This window comes from Balaenoptera physalus, assembly GCF_965194825.1.
Source record: "Balaenoptera physalus genome assembly, chromosome: 19".
NCBI classification, from domain to species: Eukaryota; Metazoa; Chordata; class Mammalia; order Artiodactyla; family Balaenopteridae; genus Balaenoptera; species Balaenoptera physalus.
The window spans coordinates 41,582,524-41,608,867 of record NC_138900.1 but is presented as its reverse complement, the minus strand read 5'-3'; the positions used below and the strand labels follow the sequence as shown (position 1 = coordinate 41,608,867).

At 42.7% G+C, this 26,344-nt stretch overlaps 1 long non-coding RNA gene across 1 annotated transcript; it reads left to right on the top strand.

The window, feature by feature from the left end:
* The first annotated feature begins 559 nt into the window (after positions 1–559).
* LOC309649499 lies at positions 560–8,054 on the top strand. The gene is made up of 2 exons (XR_014257159.1): positions 560–4,373; positions 4,416–8,054. It is a non-coding gene; the product is annotated as an uncharacterized lncRNA (long non-coding RNA).
* Positions 8,055–26,344: the final 18,290 nt, after the last annotated feature.

Below are 26,344 nucleotides of genomic sequence, written 5' to 3'. Positions count from 1 at the left end.
AACAAGAGAAGCCACCGCATGAGAAGTCCATGCACCACAATGAAGAGTAGCCCCCACTTGCCACAACTGGAGAAAGCCCATGCGCAGCAACGAAGACCCAACGCAGCCAAAAATAAATAAATAAAATAAATTTATTTTTTAAAAAATCAAATTACTCACACCATTGGTAAAGAGAAAATCTTAAATTCAGCTGGAGAAAAAAGACATGTTATGTAGAGAGGAACAAAGATAAGGATGACAGCAGGTTTCTCATCAGAAACAACACAAGGGAGAAAACAGTAGAGCGACACCTTTAAAGTACTGAAAGAAAAAACTGTCATAAAAGAATTCTATACCTAGCAAAAATGTCTTTCTAAATAAAAGCAAATCAACATGGATGAACCTTGAAAATATTATGCTTAGTGAAAGAAGTCAGTGACAAACGTCTATAGATACTATTTTATTTATATGAAATGTCCAAAATAGGCAAAGCTACACAGACAGAAAGTAGATGAGTGGTTGCTTAGAGCTGGGGGGTGGGGGAGGTAAAAGCAGGTGATTACTAAACTAGAATAACAAAGAGTCACAGCTAATAAAGCCAACAAAGGAGATAAAAATAGAATCATAAAAAATAATCTGAAAAAAAGGCAGAAAAAGAAAAATAAAACAAAGAACAGATGAGACAAATAGAAAACAATTTGAAAGATGATAGGCTTAAACCTAACCAAATGAGTAATTACATTAAATGAAAATGATTCAAATATTCCAATTAAAGGCAGAAATTGTCAGATTTATAAAAAGCAAGACACAACTAAAGATAAACAAATAGATCAATGGAATAGAATACAGTCCAGAAATAGACCTATAGATGTATGGAAAAATCAGTTGATTTTTTTACAATGACACTAAGACAATTCATTGAAGAAAATAATCTTTCAACTAATGGAGATGGAACTATTGTATATCCATATACAAACATAACAAAAATAATTTTGATCCATATCTCATACCATATACAAAAATTAACTCATTTGAACACAAATATAAAACTGAAACTTCTAGAATAATACATAGGAGAAAATATACTGGATTAGACAAAGACTTCTTGGCTACAATACCAAAATCACAATCCATAAAAGAATAAATTGATAAATTGAACTTCATGATAATTGAAAACTTTTGTTCTTCAAAAGTCACTGTTAAAAGAATTAAAAGACAAGCCACAAACTAGGGGAAAAATTTTGCAAAGTATATATCTGATAAAGGACTTGTTTCCAGAATATTTTTTTTAACTCTGAAACCTCAAAAAATACGAAAACAAACAACCCGATTTTTTAAGTGGGCAAAAGATTTAAACACTCTTCAGCAAAAAAAAAAAAAAAGATATATGAATGGCAAAGAAGTATAAAATGATGCTCAATATCATTATTCATTAAGAAAATGCAAAATTAAAACCACAATGATATAGCACTACACACTTTAATTTGATGGCTTAAATTTAAAAGACTGACCATACCAAGTATTTAGTGAGGTTGTAGAGGAACTGGACCTCTCATACACTGCCGGTGGGAATGTAAAATGGTACAATTGCTTTGGAAAACAGTTTGGCACCTTCTTAAATAATTAAACGACATCTACCATATGATCCAGCTATTCCACCCCTAGATATTTATTCAAGAGAAAAGAAGAGCTATATACCTACAAAGACTTATGCAACAATGCTCACAGCAATTTTATCTGTGATAGCCAAAACTGGGAATAATCCGAATGTCCATCAACAGGTAAATGTACACAACAATTGTGGTATATCCATACAACAGAATACTACTTGGCAATAAAAAGGAATGAACTATTGATATACACAACATGAATGAGTCTCAAAATAATCATGCTAAATTAAGGAAGCCAGCTTAAAAAAATGTTTTAATTAATAAAAAACATATTGTTTCATTCTATTTATATAAATTCTAGAAATGCAAAATGATACAGTGATAGAAAGCAGATCATTGGTTGGGGGGAAGGGGGAGCAGCCAGGATGATGAGGGACAAGAAGGAAGAATTTTAAAGGGAAACAAGAAAAATACACGTCATGAATGATATGTTTACTACCTTGATTGTTAGGTTCACAGGTGTATACATAAGTCAAAATTTATTAACTTACAAACTATAATATGTGCCATTTATTGCACATCAATTATGCCTCAACAAAAATGGGCACTTGCAATTTTATAATCATAAAGCATTAAAAACATATCTTAAGAAATCCAAAGAGATATCTAAACTAGTGGGAATTTCAGTTGCTATAATAAGGGGAGATATTTTAGGGGAAGTGGAATCTTCAGTTCCTATAAGATATCAATCTGAAAGTCCAGCATGGCTAAAATACCTCATGGACCAGACCAAGCTGGTGATAATTGCCTATTTGTCTTGTAAGTACAAGTAGGAGTAAAATCTAAAATGAAAATCTACAGAATTTCAAGAGATTTATTTCAACCATTCATACAAGGACTCTTCTCCTCTTGAGACCGTTAAACGGGGCTCCTTCAACACTGACTCATAAATCCGGGATGAAAAAAAAAGAACTTATTTCAATAGATAATGCTTCATGCTAATGTTTCTTTTCAATCACCAAGTGAAGGTCCATCACAATCATAAGGACTCCCACAAATCATTTCACTAGGTGTTGGGGTCTACTTAAAAGCTGCCAGCCAGTGAAACCTCCTGTAATCAATGTCACTCATCTTTGAGCACTTCAAGGTTGTCCTTTCAGCACTCAGGTTTGTAAGCCAAACCACAATGATTACCAAAGATCCTACGACTGAAGCGCCTCTCTGTTCAACTACTGATCTTCCTCGACTTACAAGGGTTACCTCCTGATAAACATAAGTTGAAAATATAATAAACAGAAAATACATTTAATATACCTAACTTACCAAACATCATCACTTAGCCTAGCCTACCTTTAACATGCTCAGAACACTTAGCCTACAGTTAGACAAAATCATCTAACACAAAGCGTATTTTCTAATGAAGTGTTGAATATCTCCTGTAAGGTACTGAATACTGTACTGAAAGTGAAGAACAGAATGGTTATAAGTGTATCAGTTGTTTACCCTGGTGATCACGTGCCTGACTGGGAGCTGTGGCTCGCTGCCTCTGCCCAGCAGCACAAGTGAGCACTATACTGTGTATTGCTAGCCCAGGAAAAGTGTAAAATTCAAAATTATAAGTACGATTTCTACTGAACGCATATCACTTTTGCATCATCGTTAAGTCTAAAAATCATCAGTTAAGCCATTATAAGTTGAGGACAGTCTTATTTAATTGCATGTGCCACAAGAGAAACTGCGCAAGAGAGTGGGCATGCAACCCCTCCTCAAGACTATAGAGAAGAAACAGACGTTTTGAAATTCTATATTCTTGTTTTAAAAGTTGATATTCTCTTTTTGGGGAGAGTGGGGAGGAAAAACAAGTAACTAGCTATATTGAAATCCTTTGGAAAAAGGAACCAGGAACCAGAAGAGGGACTTTTACTTTTTACTTTACACCTTACAATATTTCTTTGAATTTTCTACTCGACACGTATAACTCTTTTAAGTCAGTAGAGGATATCTTGGTGTTAGATTTAAGATCCTTTTGTATTCATTTCTATAATCCTCTGTGTTCAATCTTTTAATAAAGGTAATTTTTAATAATGTTCATCCTCCATTGTCACTGGGTCCATTCAGAACCAGGAGGAATAGAGATCTTTTAATCCAAGACTTTCATTTTACAGATGGAACAGGTGATGCTTAGACTAGAGAAGCTGTCTGCCCAAGCCTCCACACAGTAACTGGTATGGCCAATTCAGGGACTAAGTCGTCTTCTTTTTTTTTTTTTTTTAACATCTTTATTGCAGTATAATTGCTTTACAATGTTGTGTTAGTTTCTGCTGTATAACAAAGTGAATCAGCTATATGTATACATATATCCCCATATCCTCTCTCTCTTGCGTCTCCCTCCCACCCTCCCTATCCCACCCCAGACTAAGGCCCCTTAACTTTCAATGCTTTTTACCAAATTTCCATTCTATACTTACATATTAAGATTCCACAGTAAGCTTTTTAAAACTCTAAGTACAGCAATATTCTGGATGCCACACCTTGAAAGAAAAGGTGCCAAAGTGGAAAACTATCAGATGAGAAGTAATGGAGGAGATTTAAGGAGACTAATGAAGCATGTGGAAGTTTTATTGTAATGCCCGAATTTCTTTAACAACATCATGGGGACAAGGTGGGGAACATGTTCTGTGTGGCTCTAGAAAGAAGAACTAGGTCCCATGGGAGATAGTCCAAGACGGCAAATGCTTGTGGTCCGACTATCCACAATGGAGTGTCGTGTGAGTGTGTGTGTGTGTGTGTGTGTGTGTGTGTGTGTGTGTGTGTGTGCGCGTGCAGTGAGTTGGGCAATAATGTGCCAGCTATGTTGGAGAAAGAGACAGATGTGAGAAGAAAGATAACCTAGATGCACCTCGAGGTCTTTTCCCCTGGGGCCCAGGGGAGACTTGTACACACTATGGTCACGCCTTAAGTGTAGGCCACCTTATTAGATCATTCTTTCCCTTGCCTCGTTTCATGTGGAAGACACTGACTCATCCCCGACCGTTCTCCTCATGAAATAAATGAATTACACTTGGCTTCACAAGATTAAAGCTTTAAATCAGCAGTGACAATTACTGGACAGAGTGGCAAAGTAAGACCACTGGGTGCCACAAACAGCCAAGGAGCAGAACCCCCAAACAGAGCTAGACAAAGTTCAGAAGGTTAGGTAGCCTATTTGGTGCATCCCAATCTTTCCATTTCATTACCCTATCCGTCTCACTGGGTTTTTAGTGGTTTTACTTTTGTCTGTTTTCTTGTTTGTTTTGCCCTCATTTCAAAGCATCCTGTCTGTTCAAATAGCAGCAAAGCAGTTAAACGACCTTAAACAGCCAAAGGGTATTGGATCTTTGAAGTAACAGTAAACAAATACAGCTTCTAAACTTCCTTAGGGCAAGACCACCCCTGTATCTTCTTTAAGTAATAATGTGAGAGGTGAGAATGAACAGAATGAGAAGTGGGCTGAACACTGAGTATGATCAAAAAAGACTATTTTTATGCATTTCTTCATTAATTTATTCACCCATGTAATGGGTAACGTGTGTAAAAAAAAATAATGTGTGAAGAACATATGAGCTTTGACCAGACAGACAAGGTCTTTGAACCTTGGGAAAGTGACTTACCTCTGAGTCTCAAGTTCATCAAGTGTAAAATGGGAACAATAATAAATTTCTGCTGATCTTCAGATTCATACATTGAGCTAGTTGAAAGCATCCTTACTTAAATGATACCTAAGTCCCTCAAACTCAGCATGTTTAAACCTCTGTGAACTTATACAACCTTCCAGAGTTCTCTGTTCCTCGTTGCATCACCACACACAGAGCCATAAATCTAGTCATACTAAATATATCACTTCTTCCTTACCCACCACATCGATCCATTCACCAAAGTCCTCCCATTTAAAAAGGAGTATTAGGACTTCCCTGGTGGCACAGTGGTTAAGAATCCACCTGCCAATGCAGGGGACATGGGTTCAAGCCCTGGTCCGGGAAGATCCCACATGCCATGGAGCAACCAAGCCCATGCGCCACAACTACTGAGCCTGCGCTCTAGAGCCCATGAGCCACAACTACTGAGCCCGCCCGCCACGCTACTGAAGCCTGTGCGCCTAGAGCCCAAGCTCCACAACAAGAGAAGCCACCGCAATGAGAAGCCTATGCACTGCAACGAAGAGTAGCCCCTGCTCACTGCAACTAGAGAAAGCCCGCGCGCAGCAACGAAGACCCAACGCAGCCAAAAATAAATAAATAAAATAAACACATTAAAAAAGAAAAAAAAAGAATCCTCCTGCCAATGCAGGGGACATGGGTTCGAGCCCTGGTACGGGAAGATCCCATATGCTGCAGAGCAACTAAGCCTGTGCACCACAACTACTGAGCGTGCACTCTAGAGCTCTCAAGCCACAACTACTGAGCCCGTGTGCCACAACTACTGAAGCCCATGCACCTAGAGCCCACGCTCCGCAACAAGAGAAGCCACTGCAATGAGAAGCCTGCGCACAGCAACGAAGGCCCAACACAGCCAAAAATAAATATATATATAAATAAATAAATACATTTATTAAAAAAATAAAAATAAAAAGGAGTATTATGCAGTTATTAAAAAATAAGATTGAAATATATCTAATGTCTTAGAATGATGTCCCAAAAGCATGTGTGTATACACACACACACACACACACACACACACACAGGGAGGATAAGGTAAGAGATAGGAAGGGAAAGAGGAAGGTAGAAAAAAAACTACAAATTGTTTTCAGTAGTTACCTAAAGGATATTGGAAATGGAGTTGTTCTTTATTTTTCTCTTTTTGTTTATCAGTACTACATAAATTTTCTGTAATGACTAATAATCAAAGGAGAAAGTTACAGTTTTAATTATGAGAATTAGCTAAGGAACAGATTCCTTTGATAAAATAATAGAACAACAAACCCTATCATTGTTTCAAGACCAAAAGAAGCAGTATGGAGCAGTGGTTAGGACACAGACTCAGCCAGACTGCCGGGACTGAACTCCAGCTTGGCCACTTCTCCTTATGAAATATTAGGCGAACTACTTAACCTCTTACTCTTAGCTTCCTCATCTATAAAATGGGGATAATATTAGGGTCAATATGACAATTAAATGAATTAATACCTATAAATCCTTTAAACAGAATCTGTAATGTATCAAGGATTACTGTTGGCCCTTGAACAACACAGGTTTGAACTGCACGGGTCCACTTATATGCAGATCTTTTTCAATAGTACCACCACCTTCATAGTTGGTTGAATCCACAGATGTGGAACCATGGGTAGGAGGGCCAACTATCAGTTAGATGGGGATTTTCAACGGCACGGAGGGTCGGGCCCCCCCACCCCTGCGCTGTTCAAGGATCAACTGTATTTAAATGCTGCTATCAGTAGTAGCACAAACATTTTCATCATCCTCATCATCATCTTCTCTCTCTCTGTCCTAATCTAAGCCCTTAATTTCTCCCTTTGGACTGTTTCAACAACCTTCTAATTTCTCCCCCTATTTCCAGTATTGCACATCGTAAATTCATTGTCCAATCAGTAACCAGATTGATCTGGCTAAAGACAATTAAAACTATGTCACCTTATATACAGACAACATCTTTATCTTTGTGTGATATAGTTACCAGTTCTGATCTGGCCCCTGTCCACACTCCTTTCCTCACTTCCAAAATATTTTACTTCGTACTCTATGGTGTCATAACGCCAAACTGCTTCCCACAAACCCTGGTGAAGCACCAAATTTCCCACATACCTTCTGGCTTTGCTTATGCTATTTTCTTTGCTTGGATCGTATCACCCTTCTTTTTTCCCTTGGATGACTTTTATCCATTCATTCAGGTTCAGCATAGGTGCCATGTCCAGAAGCTTTCCCTGAAACCCCAGGTAATATTACTCCTCTTCTTTTTTTACGTAATATCCAGTGTTCTACTATGAAGTGTTCTGGTTGTGTGATTATTTTGCACACCAAACTGTGGGAATCTCAAGGGCAAGGACTATGTTTATTTCTCTTTGTATGCTCAGATTCTAGCTCTGCACAGACACTCAAGTGTTTGTTTAAACGAATATATCTGTATAATTACTTCATAAGGTATTGTGGGATTAATTGAAATGGCAATTCCCTCCTTTCGGTTTACTCTTTAAATCAAAAGAAACAACAGCAAAAGAAAACACACACACACAACTAAGCACCTACAGTGTGTCAACCCTGAACTAGGTACCATGGAAATGATAACGACATCATAATATAAGAACAGTGATAGGGACTTCCCCGGTGGTCCAGTGGGTAAAACTCTGCGCTCTCAATGCAGGGGGCCTGGGTTCAAGCCCTGGTCGGGGAACTAGATCTCACATGCATGCAGCAACTAAGGAGCCCGCATGCCACAACTAAGACCCCGTGCAGCCAGAATAAATAAATAAATAATTTTTTTAAAAAAACAAAACAGTGGGGGCTTCCCTGGTGGTGCAGTGGTTAAGAATCCGCCTGCCAATGCAGGGGACACGGGTTCGAGCCCTGGTCTGGGAAGATTCCACATGCCACGGAGCAACTAAGCCCGTGTGCCACAACTACTGAGCCTGCGCTCTAGAGCCCTCAAGCCACAGCTACTGAGCCCTGGTGCCACAACTTCTGAAGCCCACGCACCTAGAGCCCGTGCTCCATAACAAGAGAAGCCACCTTAATGAGAGGCCTGCGCAACACAACAAAGAGTAGCCCCTGCTCGTTGCAACTAAAAAGAAAGCCCACATGCAGCAATGAAGACCCAACACAGCCAAAAATAAATAAATAAATAAATATATAAAATTTTAATGCTAAAAAAAAACAGTGATAAAATTCTTAGAAAATACTTATAGTATGAGGTAACACTTGATAGAGTCCAAAGACAAGATATAAATAAAGGGTTAAGGGAATTAGCAAAGGGATATGATTCTTTGTTAAATTTAGTACATCAAGACCTATGAGGTTGGACCCTTGATGGCTTAGGGCTCCAAGGGGGTTCTCCCAGAGAGAAGGGCGGCTGCACGAACAGTGCTCTGTGTTTCGCCTTCTACTTGTATTCTGTCCTTTCATTCCACAGTAGCATCCAGGAGTATCCTGATCACCTTTTTTTTTTTTTTGGCCACACTGTGTGGCATGCGGGAACTTAGCTCCCCAAACCAGGGATCGAACCTGTGCCCCCTGCATTGGGAGCGTGGAGTCTTAACCACTGGGCCGCCAGGGAAGTCCCTCCTGCTCACTTCTTAGAATTCCGCAGTGGCCACTAAACATGTCCTCTTTGTCTTGGGTAGAGCCTGTATGTTCAAAAACAACATCAATAACCACCAAAAGGTGAAAATAAAAGTGAAGGAAAACATAATAGCAGAAATTAATGGTCAAACATTTGTGAGCATCCAAACAACAATAAAAGCATAAACACACACACAGAGTGTACTTAAAGCAGTAATCACAGTGCCTGAGGAGTAAGAAGCCTTGGCAACGAGTAGTTATAACTTCCTCAGAACAAGCCAATAGGTAGGTGCGTTCTACAGACAAGAAAGCTGAGGCTCAGAATGATTAAGAGAATGGCTCAAAGTCACAAGATTTGCTGTGGAGACAAATTCAAACCAGTGTCCGTTAGATTGGAGAGTCTATGTCCTTTTCATTACAGTGGGTTGCCCTCTTAGCCTGCTGTACCCCCTACACATGCAATAGATTCATGCCTCTTCTGATCAATACTACCTATTACCTTAAGCTATACCTGGTAAGTATTGATTCATGTGTAGCTTCAAAATGTTCACCTCCCTGGCGCAGTGGTTAAGAATCTGCCTGCCAATGCAGGGAACACGGGTTCGAGCCCTGGTCTGGGAAGATCCCACATGCTGCGGAGCAACTAAGCCCGTGAGCCACAGCTGCTGAGCTTGCGCATCTGGAGCCTGTGCTCCGCAATGGGAGAGGCCGCGATGGTGAGAGGCCCGCGCACCGCGATGAAGAGTGGCCCCCACTCTCCGCAACTGGAGAGGGCCCTCGCACAGAAACGAAGACCCAACACAGCCAAAAATAAAATATAAATAAATAAATAAAATGTTCACCTCCCATTGGCAGAGGCCAGCTTAGCTTCAAGGGAAAAGATGATCCAAAAATCCATATATTCCGTGTTTTTGGTCTGTTTTGTGTCAGACCCAGTTTCCTGATGCCCAAGACTGAACTATTATTGTGAGCATCCTAACCTGGCTATCCCAGGACAGTAGGGAAGAAATACAACATTGGCAACTGTGTATACATGTTGCTCACATTTGCTGAAATAACCAAAAGAGGGTATGGAAATAACGGGAGATTACATTCAACGGCCTATCCTAACATTTCTATTCCCCACCACGTAAGAGAGAAAACAGTGCTCCCATCACAGAAGACAAAAAGCATAAACTTTGATATCTGACCCGGGATTTAAAGTTGTGGAACTGAGAAACAGCAGTTTTCTTATCTGTAAAAGGGGTTGTTATGAGGATTCAAAATAATAAGTTTAACTTGCCCAGCCCATTGTAAGATAAGTTGAAAATTGTTGCTATTGTAAATATTAGTAGCAGAAGTAGTAGTGTTGTTTTAGCATATGAACACAGATAATAATACATGGACCTGGGAAGTCTTTAATGAATTGTGTGGGCTCTTGGAAACCAGCTCCTACATTAGTCCTTTCCCTTCAGCGTGGGACCGTGTACAGACAACTTAGACAAATAATCAGGGGCTTGGCAAAGCACATGTGAAGAGACACAGTGCAATCTCTGCCCTCCTTGAGGGGCTACCAGGTTTTTGATGAATGATGAGGGTGAGTGTCGGTCATGAGGCAGAGCGGTAGGGAGCATTCCCCATTAAATATTTAAATCCCAGCTGCCATTCCCAAGGCCCCAGAATTCACATACTCAGATCTGAAGCAAATGAAAAACAAGAAAGCAAGTAATAAGTTAACAACCCACTTCAGAAATGACTGCACTCGTTCTGTTGAGCAGCTACTTAAGTTCTGATGGTTCCCACTCATTTGCCAGTGTGTAATTCTTTTTCTTTTTTTTTTCTTTTCCTTCCAGTTTTATTGAGATATAATTGACATACAGCACAGTATAAGTTTAAGGTGTACGGCATAATGATTTGACTTACATACATCATGAAATGATTATCACAATACGTTTAGTGATCATCCATCATCTCATATAGACACAAAATTAAAGAAGCACAAAATAAATATTTTTTCCTTGTGATGAGAATTCTTAGGACTTACTCTCTTGACAACTTTCCTATGTAACTTTCAGCAGTGTTAATTATGTTTATCATGTTGTACATCACATCCCTCGTACTTATTTATAACTGGAGGTTTGTACTTTTTGACCACCTTCCTCCAACTCCTCCTCTCCACAACCCCCACCTCTGGTAACCAAAAATCTGATCCGTTTTTGATGAGTTTATTTGTTTGTTAGTTTTTTCGTTTGTTTGTTTTTGAGTATATTTGACTTACCACACTATGTTAGTTCCTGGTACACAAACAACATAGTGATTCTATATTTCTTTTTCTTTTTCTTTTTTTTTAAACATCTTTATTGAAGTTTAATTGCTTTACAATGGTGTGTTAGTTTCTGCTTTATAACAAAGTGAATCAGCTATACGTATACATATATCCCCATATCCCCTCCCTCTTGCGTCTGCCTCCCACCCTCCCTATCCCACCCTTCTAGGTGGTCACAAAGCACGGAGCTGATCTCCCTGTGCTATGCGGCTGCTTCCCACTAGCTATCTGTTTTACATTTGGTAGTGTATATATATCCATGCCACTCTGTCACTTCGTCCCAGCTTACCCTTCCCCCTCCCCGTGTCCTCAAGTCCATTCTCTACATCTGCATCTTTATTCCTGTCTTGCCCCTAGGTTCTTCAGAACCATTTTCTTTTAGATTCCATATATATGTGTTAGCATATAGTATTTGGTTTTCTCTTTCTGACTTACTTCACTCTGTATGACAGTCTCTAGGTCTATCCACCTCACTACAAATAACTCAATTCGTTTCTTTTATGGCTGAGTAATATTCCATTGTATATATGTGCCACATCTTCTTTATCCATTCATCTGTCGATGGACACTTAGGGTGCTTCCATGTCCTGGCTATTGTAAATAGTGCTGCAGTGAACATTGTGGTACATGACTCTTTTTGAATTATGGTTTTCTCAGGGTATATGCCCAGTAGTGGGATTGCTGGGTTGTATGGTAGTTCTATTTTTAGTTTTTTAAGGAACCTCCATACTGCTCTCCATAGTGGCTGTATCAATTTACATTCCCACCAACAGTGCAAGAGGGTTCTCTTCTCTCCATACCCTCTCCAGCATTTATTGTTTGTAGATTTTTTGATGATGGCCATTCTAACCGGTGTGAGGTGATACCTCATTGTAATTTTGATTTGCATTTCTCTAATGATTAGTGATGTTGAGCATCCTTTCATGTGTTTGTTGCCAGCGTGTAATTCTAATCAGGATGAAAGTCCTTAGTCATAGCAAACTACAGAATCTTCTATCCTGAACCTATTAGGACTCTTATAAGTAAATACCTTGCAAAGGGAACTGAGTCATCAGCTCATAGCTCTGTCCATCCCAGGCTTATTCCTGATGCTGACAGGCCACAGAGCAGTACCTATCTCTTCCTGGTATGTTTAGTTTATCTAACTATGACTTGGCCTTCCACCTCCCCATGCCCTGTGAATAAAGGTCATAAATGTCCTCCCATCTGCCTAGACTCAGGTCAGCACACAGATTCTAACTCAATGTTGTACTGGTCATTTAACTTTCTCTACCTCATTTTCTTATATGTAAAGCAGTTGGTCAAGGCATAGTACCCCATCAAGCCCTTAATGCCCTGATACAGAGCAATACCTCTTATGAGGTTAATGTGAGGATGTCAGGGGGAGGCATACAGATAGGAGATATATACAGCTAATGGAGCAGGCCATAAAAGTAACTGGGCTCCATTTAGGTTTGACTGAGAGTAACAAAGAGAAAAGGAGAAAATCATGTTAATAGTCTACTATAGCTTGCCAAATTAATTTAAAGGAAAAGTGTCACATTTCCTCATTATAAACAATGACTCTCCCTTTGGATCAACTCCCGCAAGCCCACCTTGGCCCCTCATCAGGTCAATAGCATTGATGAGGTCCATTCAGTAGCCCAAAATTTAAACAACTCTATATTTCCCAAGTTTGTCCCATCCTATTATTTTAGTTACTGTGGCTGAATATTTGGCACTCATCCTTGACTCCTTCAACTACCAAGTCCTTCACTATTTCTACTCTTCTATACCCCTAATCCATCCCGGTGGTCAGTAAAGAGCTCCAGACCTATATCCCCTCTCAACTAGCCAACAGAGAAAGCCTTCCTTTGTTCATCCTGTCTTAAGTATCTGCATTGCAGCGTATCATATCTACCTCTGTGACTTTAACCTTTCTAAAATAAAGTTCTTATTCCCAAACACTAAATGTCTCCCCAAGAAATAAAGGCCCAAATATCTCAACCTGGCGTTCAAGTATTTTCACAATCTGACCCCAAATGTCCTGCATCCATCACCCCTTTCTGTCTCCCTCCTTGAATTCTAGAGTCCACTCAAGCTAAGCTGACTGCTGGTCCCAGAGTACGCTCCTGGTTTCTCTCCTCAACATGTGTTCGTGATCTTTCCCACCTGCAAGAAGGCCTTAATCCACCAATCTGTTCATATCTAAATCATCCTTCAGCATCAAATGTCACCTTTCCTGAAGACTTCCCTGAACTCCCAGACAGAAGGGATCTTTCTCTTCTCTGAACCTGACTGCCCTCTCTCTAGCATTTATTACAATGTGATGACTCCACAGACTGAGTTCTTCACCATTTCACTCAGCCTCCTCCTAGCGCAACAAATCAATCTCCGCAGAGTTTGAATCCTGGCCATTTATTAGACCTGGGGTTATTTATTTAACCTCTACCAGCCTTCATTCACTTGCTTACAAAATGGTGGTAAGAATGATTCCTACTTCACTGGGTTAGTATGAGGATGTCGTGAGATAATACATGTCCAGTACTTACTTAGCTGCCTGTCTGACATAGAAGAGCTCACTAAATGTTAGCTATGGTTCTTATTTATTTGTATCTGTGGAAGATACTCTCCAAAAAGGGTTCCCTCTCTATAAGTGTGTGCTACTTCACCCACTACTAATACCATTACCCCTCCTCTTGAGTCAGGGCTGGCATTATGACTTTCCTTGATCAATAAAATGCAGCAGAAGTGATAACACTTCTGGTCTTCTCCTTTAAAAAGCCAGGTAGCTTCTGCCTTCTCCCTGGTAAAGCCAGTCACCTTGCTGTAAAGAAACTTGGACTAGACTACTGGATGATGAGATACCACGAGGAAAGAGAAAGGCCATATGGAAGAGCACTGAAATACCAGACACATGAGTGAAGCCCTATTGGATCTTCCAGCCAAGCCCAACAGGCAACTGAATGCATATGCATGAGAGACTCCCCAAGCAAGACAAGCAGAATAACTGCCCAGCTGAGCCTTAGAAACCTCACAGCCAGCAGTGGATTTATGGGAAATCATAAATGATTATATAGTTAACTAAAACAGCTTCTATCTACTTTCCCTTCTACTAGACCACGAGCTCCTTAAGGGTAAGGACCATATCAAATTTATATCTGTATTGTCAGCTCCTAAACAGAGAGAAATTTGAATTAATTCATAGGTTAATATACCAGTGAACTAAGTATGTGAGTGGCTAAGGCAGAATGTTTGAACAGAAAGCTATTGAATGAATTATTTCCTAGCTCTTTATGAGGATACTGGACGTATAGCATCAAAGCCCAGGGTACAAAAACATTAATACAATCTGACAACATAAGCAGGAGGACCCCATTTTTGAAAGCCTTATGCTCAACATCTTGGTTAAATAGGTCTCTTCCAAAACAACCTGGCTGCCTGTCAACTTCTAAGACAGTTGCAACCTGGGTAGCCTGGGGAAAGGAAGTGGGAAACTTGGATTTATTGCACTAAGTGGAAATTGCAGAGGGAAACAGATGGGAGATAAAGTGTTCCGTGATGTTGTCCATTTTTCTACCCATTCATGTAGTGAATGCTGCTCACCATCTGTCTTGGCCCCAGAAAGTTGGGTCTTTGAGCACTGAAAGAGCCTCCTTCTGTCACTACTGCAGAATTATATCAAATGTACCACCTCTTAAGATTATACTTTGTCTAGCAGAGTCTAGCTCTGTCCATTTAAGCCTGATGGCCCATCCCCAGATCAAAAGACCTGAAAAGGAGTTATCTCTTCCAGCTTTTTCTCTTTCTCAAGTTTTGTCCTGAACCATATCCCTCTTGTTTTTGCATCTCTTTTCTGTTACGAACCTTGCCTGTGTCCTCAGACACAGAGGTTACTGTGCGCCAGAGGTCTGACCCCAAGCTTACTGTGCACCAGAGGTTCTGATCCCAAGCTCTCTTCACCAACCATAATGGTTTATTTTCCCATGAACTTTCCAACTTCAGGTTGTGTGGACGAAGTGAAACCCTCAAGCATACCACCTGGCCCCAGCATCCAGTGTAAACCCTTGTAATCTCTGTAATTCTTGGGCATTACACATGAGATCGCAAATGAAGCCCACATCCCATCTGCTGGTCAACATTTTACATAGATCCTTTGGAAATGGGTTAGGAAGGGAAACAAAAGGATCAAGGATATGACCCTGCTAATTTGAGTAGATGCGAATGAAACCCAGTGCCAGATGTGCTCAGCAGCTTTCACTCTTTACTTTTCATCAAGTGAAAAGTCATGCCCTCCTCAATAATTTTTGTTAATTCCCAGGGTCTTTATATTCTCACTGCCACTCCTTGCTGCAATTTCCTGAATCCACTGAATTCTTGTTCCTGGTTTTAATCCTGCCACATGTGCATTTACTGAGCCTCAAATATCTTTCTTACATCATCAAATGCTTCTTGAGTCTTTCATATGTGAATGCAACAAAACCCAGTTACTGTGGCCTAGGACATAATGATCTAGTGGGGGGGGGGGACAGAAAAATTAATAGACAATTAAACACTGTGGTGAATGCTCCTACAGGAAAAGCTGAATGTGTTCTTTAAAGCACCTCATTCTGGGTGTAAGATGGGAGAGCAGAACAAGCTTCCCAGGGAAATAAAAAGCAGGAGATACTTAAACAGTTGCTACTCAAAGTGTGGTCCATTAAAACAGACAAATCCCCAATCATAGTTAGAGATTTCAGCATCTCTCTCTCCATAACTGACAGAACAAACGGATAGGAAATCAGCAAGGAGGTAGGAGACTTGAACAACTATCACCAACTTGACCTGAGTGACATTTATAAAACACTCAACCTAACAATGTCAGAATACACATTCTGCTGAAATGCATACAGAACAATTATTAAGAAAAACCCTATTCTGGGTCATACATCAAACCTCAATTATTTCAAAAGGACTCAACTCATACAAAGCATTTTCTCTAACCACAAAGAAATTAAATTAGAAATCAATAACAGATAGGTCTCTGAAAAAAATGCCCAAAATTTTGGAAACTAAATACACATCTAAATAACCCATGGGTTGGGCTTCTCTGGTGGCGCCGTGGTTAAGAATCCACCTGCCAATGCAGGGGGCACAGGTTCGAGCCCTCATCTGGGAAGATCCCACATGCCACAGAGCAACTAAGCCCAGGTGCCACAACTACTGACCCTGCACTCTAGAGCCCGCGAGCCACAACTACTGAGCCCGCGTGCCACAACTACTGAAGCCCACACGCCTAGAGCCCATGCTCCACAGCAAGAGAAGCCACCACAATGAGAAGCCTGCACACCACAACGAAGAGTAGCCCCCACTCGCCATAACTAGAGAAAGCCCACGTGCAGCAATGAAAACCAAAAAAAACCATTTTGAACAGGATGAAAATTAAAATATCAGAATTTATGGAATGCCACCAAAGCAGTATTAACAGAGAAATTTATGACTATATGTCTATATTAGAAAAGAAAAAAGGTCTCAAATCAATAACTTCAGCTTCCACCTTAAAAACTAGAACAAGAAGATAAAAGTAAACCCAAATTAAGCATAAGAAAGGATACAATAAAGATCAAAGGGGAAACGAAACAGAAAACAAAAAGGCAATAGAAAAAAACAACGAAGCCAAAGCTGTTTCACTGAGATCATTAAAATTAATAAAACTCTAGCCATAATGATTAAGAGAAAAAGAGAAAAGACACAAATTACCAACATCAGGAATGAAAGAGTTACAGCATTTTTTTTTTTTAACTTATTTTTGGCTGCATTGGGTTTTCGTTGCTGTGTGCGGGCTTTCTCTAGTTGCGGTGAGCGGGGGCTACTCATTGCAGTGGCTTCTCTTGTTGCGGAGCACGGGCTCTAGGCACGCAGGCTTTCATAGCTGTGGCTCATGGGCTTCCGTAGTTGTGGCTCGTGGGCTCTAGAGCACAGGCTCAGTAGCTGTGGCGCACAGGCTTAGTTGCTCCACAGCATGTGGGATCTTCCCAGACCAGAGCTCGAACCCACGTCCCCTGCATTGGCAGGCGGATTCTTAACCACTACGCCACCAGGGAAGTCCCAAGAGTTACAGCATTTAAATTTCTACAGATATTAAAGGATAAAAAGCAAATATAATGAACAACTTCATAACAATAAATACAGAAACTTAGATGAAATGGACAATTCCTTAGAAGACACAAATGACCAAAGCTCATTAAAGAAAAATTAGGTAACCTGAAAATACCTATCAAGGAAGGGAATTGAAATTATAATTTAAAACACCCCACTAAGAAAACTCCAGGGCCAGATGGCTTCACAGTGCATTCTACCAAATGTTTAAAGAAGAAATAATGCCAATTCAATACAAACTCCTCCAAAAATTAAGGAGAAGGGAATACTTCCCAACTTATTCTGAGGCCAGCAGTACCCTGACACTAAAATCAGAAAAAGACATTACAAGAAAAAAAAATAGACCAATATCTCTCTTGAACATTGATGGAAAAATTCTAAACAAAATTTTAGCAAATCAAAACCAACAATATATTAAATGGATAATATATCAGGACCAAGTGGGATTTTTCCAAGGAATGCAGGGTTAGTTTAACATTCAAAATTCAATCAATGTAATTTACTATGCTAACTAACTAAAGACAAAAAAACATGATAATCTTAATAGATACAGTAAAAGCATTTCCCAAAATCCAACATCCATTCCTGATAAAAACCCTCAGGAAACAAGAAATAGAAGAGAATTTCTCCCATCTGAGAAAAGTCATCCAAAAAACACCCACAGTTAACATCATACTTAATGGTGAAAGACGTGAGTATTCTCCCCCGGGACTTCCCTGGTGGCCCAGTGGTTAAGAATCCGCCTGCCAATGCAGGGGACACAGGTTTGAGCCCTCATCCAGGAAGATCCCACATGCCGTGGAGCAACTAAGCCCGTGTGCCACAACTACTGAGCCTGCACTCTAGAGCCTTGAGCCACAACTACTGAGCCCATGTGCCACAACTTCTGAAGCCCGCGCACCGAGAGCCCATGCTCTGCAACAAGAGAAGCCACCACAATGAGAAGCCCACACACCGCAATGAAGAGTAGCCCCTGCTCGCCGCAACTAGAGAAAGCCCGTGCACAGCAACGAAGACCCAACGCAGCCAAACATAAATTAATTAATTTTAAAAAATATATATTTTCCCCCTAAGATTAAGAACAAGTCAACAATTTCCACTTTCATTGCTTATATTGAACATTGTACTGGAAGTTCTAGACAGTACATTCAAGCAAGAAAAGAAATAAACAGTATCCAGATTGTAAAGGAAGAAGGAAAATGTGAACCTTTATTCACAGATGACATGATAACCTATGTGGAAAAAGAGATGAACTCAACCAAAAAATTACAGAACGAATAGATGAGTATAGGAAGGTTGTAAAGATTCAAGATCAATATAAAAAAATCAATTATATTTGTATATGCTATCTACAATTGGAAATTAAAATTTTAAAACTATTATTTAAAACAGTATTTAAAAATATTAAATACCTAGGGATAAATCAAAAAAAAGATGGGAAAGACCCATACAGTGAAAACAATGAAATACTGCTGAGAGAAATTAAGGAAGAATTAAATAAATGGACAGCTCTACCTTGGTCATGGGTCAGAAGACTCAATGTTGTTAAGATGTCAATTCTCCTCCAAACTGATCTGTAGATACAAAGCAATCTCAATCAAAATCCTAGCAGGTATTTTTGTAGAAATTGAGAAGGTAACTCTAAAATTCATATGAAAATGTAAAGAACCTAGAATAAGCAACATAACTTAGAAAAAGAAGAACAAAGTTGAAGGACTAACAAACCTGACTTTAAGGCTTTTTTTAAAACTAGAGTAATCAAATCAGCATGGCATTGCCATAAAAACAGGCAAATATAAATAGTGAGTCCAGAAAAAAAAAAACTACACATATATGAACAGCTGATTTTTTACAAAGGCACATAGACAATGCAGATAGTATAGCCTTATCAACAAACAGTGCTGTAACAACTAGATATCTATATTCTCTGGCAACTCTGGACCTCTGTTCCCACCAGCCAGCAACTGGCTGGGCACGATGCCGTTCACCCATGCACTTTGCCCGGCTCCCCACCGCTCCCCACCGCTCAGCTCATCTCCCCTGTGTAACTCATTCACATTGCTCACTCATCCCCTACAGACAGCTGAGCAGGGGACCCCCAGGGGACTCTCTCCAGACCTGTGGCCCCCTGGGCCTGCCCTAGCTGCTGCCGTCCTCCCTGCAGTGGCCAGCCCTTGTGATGGGAAAGGCCCTCTGGACTCTGCCTGGGTGCAGACCTTCTGGGTGGCCCACTGACACACAGGGCCAGAAGGCCAGGGCATGGGCAGTGGGTTGTCACATTGGTTCCTCTCCAACCGGCCGGTCCCACTTACAGAGTCTTACCAGAAACTGGACACAAGCCAAGCTTTGGTTAAAGGAGGGGTCCTTACCACAAATGCCCACAGGGTCTAAGCTTAGAAGGTGAACCAGTGGAGAGTTGGGGAGGAGACAACACAGGATGGAAGGGATTGAGGCAAACTAGACAGAAAGGCCCATCCTGGTGGCAGCTGATTCCTGCCCACCCTGACATGAACCAGTATTGTCACAGCCTTGCTTTTTAAGACAGGAATCCAGATTTTTAGATGTAAATGTCTGAGTTTTAAGTGTCATCAATGAATCTAAATTAAAATACAAGAAAAGCCACAAGAGGCCAACACCCTGGTTCTGAAGGCACATTCAGCCTCAGATGCCAGCAGATCCCGGGTTAAACCCTTCAAGGCGTGGGATCAGCTCTGGTCCTGGGTGCCTGTGAGGGCAGCTGTGAGCTGGAAGAGCAGCGGGCAGAGCTTTCTCCCAGGGTGTCTGCGGCAGCCCGACCACAGCTCGGCTTCCCAGCAGCCCGACCACAGCTCGGCTTCCCAGCTGCCTCCAGGTGGCGGGGCCTGACCTCCGAAGTCGCTGCCGTCCATCCCCACCACCCGGAAGCCCCGGTGACAGGACTGCCAGTACCTACCACATATGATGGGGGCAAATATGTCCATGCCTTGAACTGCTGCTTGGATATGGTCTTGTTGAAGATGAGCCCTCCGAAACTGGGGAGAGTCAGCAGACGATTAGAGTGGATGCTTGCCAATCTTCTCCACGCAGACCGCCAATCAGCTGAGCGCTTTCCTGGCTCCCTGGCCCAGGTGGTCTCCCCAGTGCCCTCTGCACCCCACACATGCATTTTCACCTCTGTTCTGAGTCTCACCTGTTCCAAAAAGCCCATCTGATGATGTCAGCCCACTGAAAACCCAACGAACCCTTTCTGAGGCCACTTAGCTGGCTGGGCTCTGCCAAGTGATAGCCTGCGAGCTGCTCTTCAGCAGAAAGCCGAACCTGCGCAACGTCTCCCACCCCTCTACCCCCGTTCCCAGAAGCTGCCACCCCAGAACCTGCCCCCACCAGCCCCTGTGGTTTAGCAAAGGCCTGGAGCCCAAGAGCTTCTAGAAGCAAAGACACCTCGACCACAGCCTCCCCTCCCCAAGAGTCAGTCGGGAAAGCACATCAGAAGGGTCTGGGGTGGCCCCGGTCAGCGTCCACGAGCAGAAAGAGGCCCCGAGGATGGGTCTGGAGGGCAGGAATCCTGGGTTCGGCTGGAGGCCCCAGGGCCCTGGGGCACTAATCCCTCAGCACTGTAGGTCCCACCAGCGGCCGTGCTGCGAAAACACGGCGTCCACAGAGCCGTGGCCTTGAGGCCAGCTAAGCGAGGCCAGGCCGGCAAGGGCGGCGGCAGCAGGAGAGCAGGGCCCCGGGGCCCCGGCCAGTGCTCGTCCACTCTCACCAGGCTCTGCTCCTCAGGCCCCCGTGCTCTGGCCGCCATAAACAGGGCTGCCCCTCGGAATATATGAGGTCCGGGGTTCTCGGGGGAAGAGCGAAGAGCATGGCGAAGGCGCCGCGTCCACAGCTCACCCCACCCGGACCCGGAGGCGTCGCCACACCCCTGCGCCCGCGCGCGTGCGCACCTGCTGACGACCATCCTCAGGACTTTCCCACCCGAACTTCAGGATCTTCACGACGGGCGGGTTCTGCTTGGCGACGAGGACCCACACGGGGGTCAGGGCCGCGAAGCCAACGCAGACCAGCGGCGTCAGATACTGACTGTGTAGGGCGGGGTGGAGGGCGGTAAAGGGGCGCGTGGCTGGTGGCGCCAGAGCTCACGGAGGGGCCCGGGCTGTGGCCTGGGTGGCAGAGCTGAGAGGTGGGTAGGGACTCTGGGCACCGCAGGCCCGAGGAGCAGCTTCCGTCCCCATCAGTCTGGTGGGCCGTCCCCCGCACGTCTCAGAGAACCTCGCTCCTATCAGGCGGCTGGAAGGTCTCCTTCCGCCTCGATTCCCGCCAGACCCGCCTTTTCTTCTCTGATGTCTTTCTGACTTTCCTGACACACTTCCCTCCTCTGCCTCCTCTCCGCCCAACCTCATCGGTTCCATTATGGGATCGTGACCGTGGCCAGCACCACGTTCGGCACCTCGTGTGCCTGACTCTCCTGTTCTCAACGACCCGCTCGGACGGCCTGGCAGGAGGTGGCAGACCAGGATACACGCCCTGCTCCTGAGGCCATCACAGCGCCTGCGTTTCTCATAGGGCTCGGACCTCGGCCTGCTTTGCATCTACTCCTGTCCCTGTGTCACCTGCTCCAACCGGCGGGAGCCCGGACGACCGACCTCGACCTGGATCGGCCGCCGGAACCTGGGCACAGGCCGGAGCCCGACACACGGGGCACACGCGGCCGCCTCGCCCGCCCCCGCCGCCCCGCCTGCCTCCTGCGCGCAAGCAGAGCGAGTCACCGGCCTCGTGGAGAAATGTCCCCTGACCCACGGCGCGCCCAGAGCAGGCTCGGGGGTGCGCACCCCTCTGCAGAGGCCGCAGGCCCAGCGTGCAGGCGTGGCTCCGTGTCCCCTGCCCTTCTCCGCAGGAAACAATCGTGGCCCGTCCTTCTGGCCCACGGGCTCCCGGGAAGCTGCAGGGAGGGACCAGCCGCCACAGGCCACGTGCTCCACGGTGGGCGTCCAGGGCAGGAGGCGGGTCCAGGGGTTCTGCTAGTGTCCGACGCCCTGGAAATGGCAGCCTGGAGAAGCAGGTACTCAGGACCCGTACCCCACCCCCAGCGCCGTGATACCCGCCTCCCCAACTGAGGGCTCACCCCCCGGTAGTCAGGACTTACCTGACTGGTGCCAGGCCGGAGACCCGCGAGACCCCGGGGATAACCCACTGTCCAACTGCAGGGACGGGTGGCCCAAAACGACTCAACGTCTGGTGCGTCGAGCGGAGACGTGGGGCTGAGCGCAGAGCGGAGGGAGGGTCTGGGGAGGCCTGAGACTCGAAGTTATTTTGCAAATCAAACTCGATAACTAACCCATGCACAAATCTCCTTTGAAATTATTTTGTTTGAAAAATAAAATAAGGTCATCTTATTTAAAAGAAAGGAAGAAAGAAGAAAAGAAAGGGAGGGAGGGAGGATCTCACAAACAACCTAACTGCACACCTCAAGGAAATAGAAAAAGAAGAACAAACTAAAGTTAGGAGAAGGAGGGACTTCCCTGGTGGTCCAGTGGTAAAGAGTCCGCCTTCCAATGCAGGGGATGCGGGTTCCATCCTGGGTCAGGGAACTAAAGATCCCACATGCTGTGGGGCAACTAAGCCTGCCGGCAACAACTACTGAGCTCTCGCGCCTCAACTAGAGAGCCTGCAAGCCGCAAACTACAGAGGCCACGCGCAACAATTAAAGAGAAAACCCGCACGCCACCACTAGAGAGAAGCCCCGCGCACCACAATGAAGAGGCCGTCTGCTGCAACGAAAGGTCCCGCATGCCTCAAGGAAGATCCCCGCGTGCCGCAACTAAGACCGGAAGCAGCCAAATTAATTAAATATTAAAAAAATAAAGTTAGGAGAAGGAAGAAAATAAAAATGAGGGTGGAAATAAATGAAATAGATACTAGAAAAACAATAGAAAATATTAATGAAATTAAGATCTGTGTTTTTAAAAGATAAACAAAGTTGACAAACCTCTAGGTAGACTAAGAAAAAAAGAGCGACAACTCAAACAAAACTATAAAAGAAAGAAGAGACATTACAACTTATATTATAGAAATGTAAAGGATCTTAAGAGGCTACCACGAACATTTATACACCCACAAATTGGACAACCTAGAAGAAGTAGAGAAATTCCTGGAAACATATAACCTACCAAGAATGAATAATGAAGAAACAGAAAATCTGAACAGACCAATAATGAGTAAGGAGGTTGAATCAGTAATCAAAAATCTTCCAACACAGAAAAGTCCAGGACCTGATGGCTTCACTAATTAATTCAACCAAATATTTAAAGAAGAATTAATGTCAATCCTTCTCAAACTCTTCCAAAAATTGAAGGAGAAGGAGCACTTCCGAACTCATTTTACAAGGCCAGCATTACCCTGATACCAAAACCAGACAAAGACACTACAAGAAAAGAAAATTATAGGTCAATATCCCTGATGAACATAAATGCAAAAATCCTCAAAATACTAGGAAATCAAATTCAACAACACATTAAAAGGATCATACACCATGACCAAGTGAGATTTATCCCTGAATGCAAGGATTGTTCAATATATGCAAATCAGTTAAGTGTGGTATACCACATTAACAAAATAAAGGATAAAAATCATAGGATCATCTCACTAGGTGCAGAAAAAGCATTTGACAAAATCCAACATCCATTCATTATAAGAACTGTCAACAAAATGAGTATGGAAGGAACATACCTCAACCTAATAAAGGCCAGGGACTTCCCTGGCGGTCCAGTGGTTAAGACTCTGGGTTTCCACCGCAGGAGGCACGGGTTCGATCCCTGGTCAGGGAACTAAGATCCTGCATGCCACGTGGCACGGCAAAAATAATAATAATAATAATAATAATAAAGGCCACATATGACAGCTAACATCATGCTAAATGGTGAAAAACTGAAAGCCTTTCCTGTAAGGTCAGGAACAAGACAAGGGTGCCCATTCTCACCACTTTTATTCAATACAGTTATGGAAGTCCTAGCCAGAGCAATTAGGCAGGGAAAAGGAAAAAAGGCATCCAAATTGAAAGGAAGAAGTAAAACTGTCTCTATTTGCTGATGACGTGATATGATATAAAGGAAACCCTAGAGTCTGCCAAAAAACTGTTAGCACTAATATACAAATTCAGTACAGGTGCAAGATACAAAATCATATTCAAAAATCAGTTGCATTTCTACCCAGTCGTTTAAAACCTTTTGGCCACATTGGGTTTGTCAGCAGAAAGAAGAGAGAGCAGATGAATCCTTGTTAGAATATGATGAAGAAGATTCAATTCTCTAAAATTCCCAGAAGAATACCTAGAAGGGGGTAGGGGGAACTTCTAAAGTTGTCTTTAAAGCCCCTGTCTCCTGCCTAGCATTTCTAAAAGAACTGAACCTCTTCCTAGGAGAGTGAAGGGTGATTCCAGATGGGAACTGAACACCACGAGTAAATAAGCCTCGACTGTCACTTTATAGATGGTGAGAGGGTAGGTAATGAGGATTTCCTTCCATAGGCTCTCTGAGGCCAGCAGCCAAGGCAAAAAGATCCCAGTATCCTCATTTCCAGGGTTCTCTGCCACTGGTCCCCAGTCTCATAAATCCAAGAGGAACCAAATCATGTACCTGCACTCTCTCTCTCTCTTTTTTTTTTTTTTTGGCCACACGGCTTGCAGGATCTTAGTTCCCCGACCAGGGATCAAACCCGGGCCCTTAGCAGTGAAAGCACAGAGTCCTAACCACTGAACCGCCAGGAAATTCCCTGCACTCTCCATCTAACTGTGACAGAACCCAACGGCCCTTCCCCACTGAACACACACATCTTCCAGCGTTCATCTGCTTTTCTGACCCATCAGCTACTCCACTCTGAAAAAGTAATGGCAATTATTTTGAAATTTTGGTCAGAAGTCAATGTAGACATACATTCAGGTCACCATCATTGTTACAAAGAGTTACCAGGAGAAACGTAGCAGAATAACATTTTGAAATATTTAATCTCTATTGTACGTTTTCCCAATTTCACTTCCCAGAAGACAAGCAAATAATTGGTCATGTTACCATTTCCTCAGGAGAAAAACAAAGCTAAGTTGAAATTAGACGGATGTTGCAAATCCTCTTGCTATTTTTATCTAAATTTTAAGCCTCAGGAAGACTAGGGTTCAGAGGTATGGACACGTTAGGGCTATGTAATGGGTAATTTTATGTGTCAATCTGACTGGCCTAACGGATGACAAAATAGCTGGTAAAACATTATTTCTGGGTGTGTCTGTGATGCTGTTTCCGGGAGAGATCAGCATTTGGATCAGTAGACTGAGTAAAGAAGATTGCCCTCCCCAATGTGGGTGGGCATCATCCAATCCATTAAGGGCCTGAATTGAACAAAAATGTAAAGGAAGGGCAAATTTGCTTTTTGCTTGAGCTTCATCTTCTGCTACCCTCAGACATCAGCACTCTGGTCCGCCCGATATTCGCTTTACTGCAATGGTCTGGAACCTGATCTACAATCTCTCTGAGGTACGCCTGTATGATTAAAATCTATTTTTTCCTTAAGTAAACACAGTTTGAAGCCAAGCGAAAGGGTTAATAGGGGTTTGTGTAGATGTCCTTAAGTGGCTTGGCATTTTGTAAAGTTTTGGGGTGAATGGGCAGAGCACAGAGGATTTTTAGGGCAGTGAAGGTATTCTGTATGATACCATAATGATGGATACATGTCATTATACCTTTGTCCAAACCTGTAAAATGTACAACTCTAAGAGTGAGCCCTGATGTAAACTATGGACCCTGGATGATTCTGATGAGTCAATGTAGGTTCATCAATTATAACAAATGTACCACTCTGGTGGGAGATGTTGATAATGGGGGAGGCTATGTGTGTGGGGAGGCAGGGGTGATATGGGAAAATGTACCTTCTACTCAATGTTGCTGTGAACCTAAAACTACTCTAAAATAGTGTTAAATAAATAAATATGACATATATTTTACGCCAGAATACAGCCATTTTTATTCCAATTTATAATTTTTTAAAATTATTTCCTGGTAAAATCGCTTAATTCTCTTCCAAAAGTAAAATGGGGACTGCTCAGA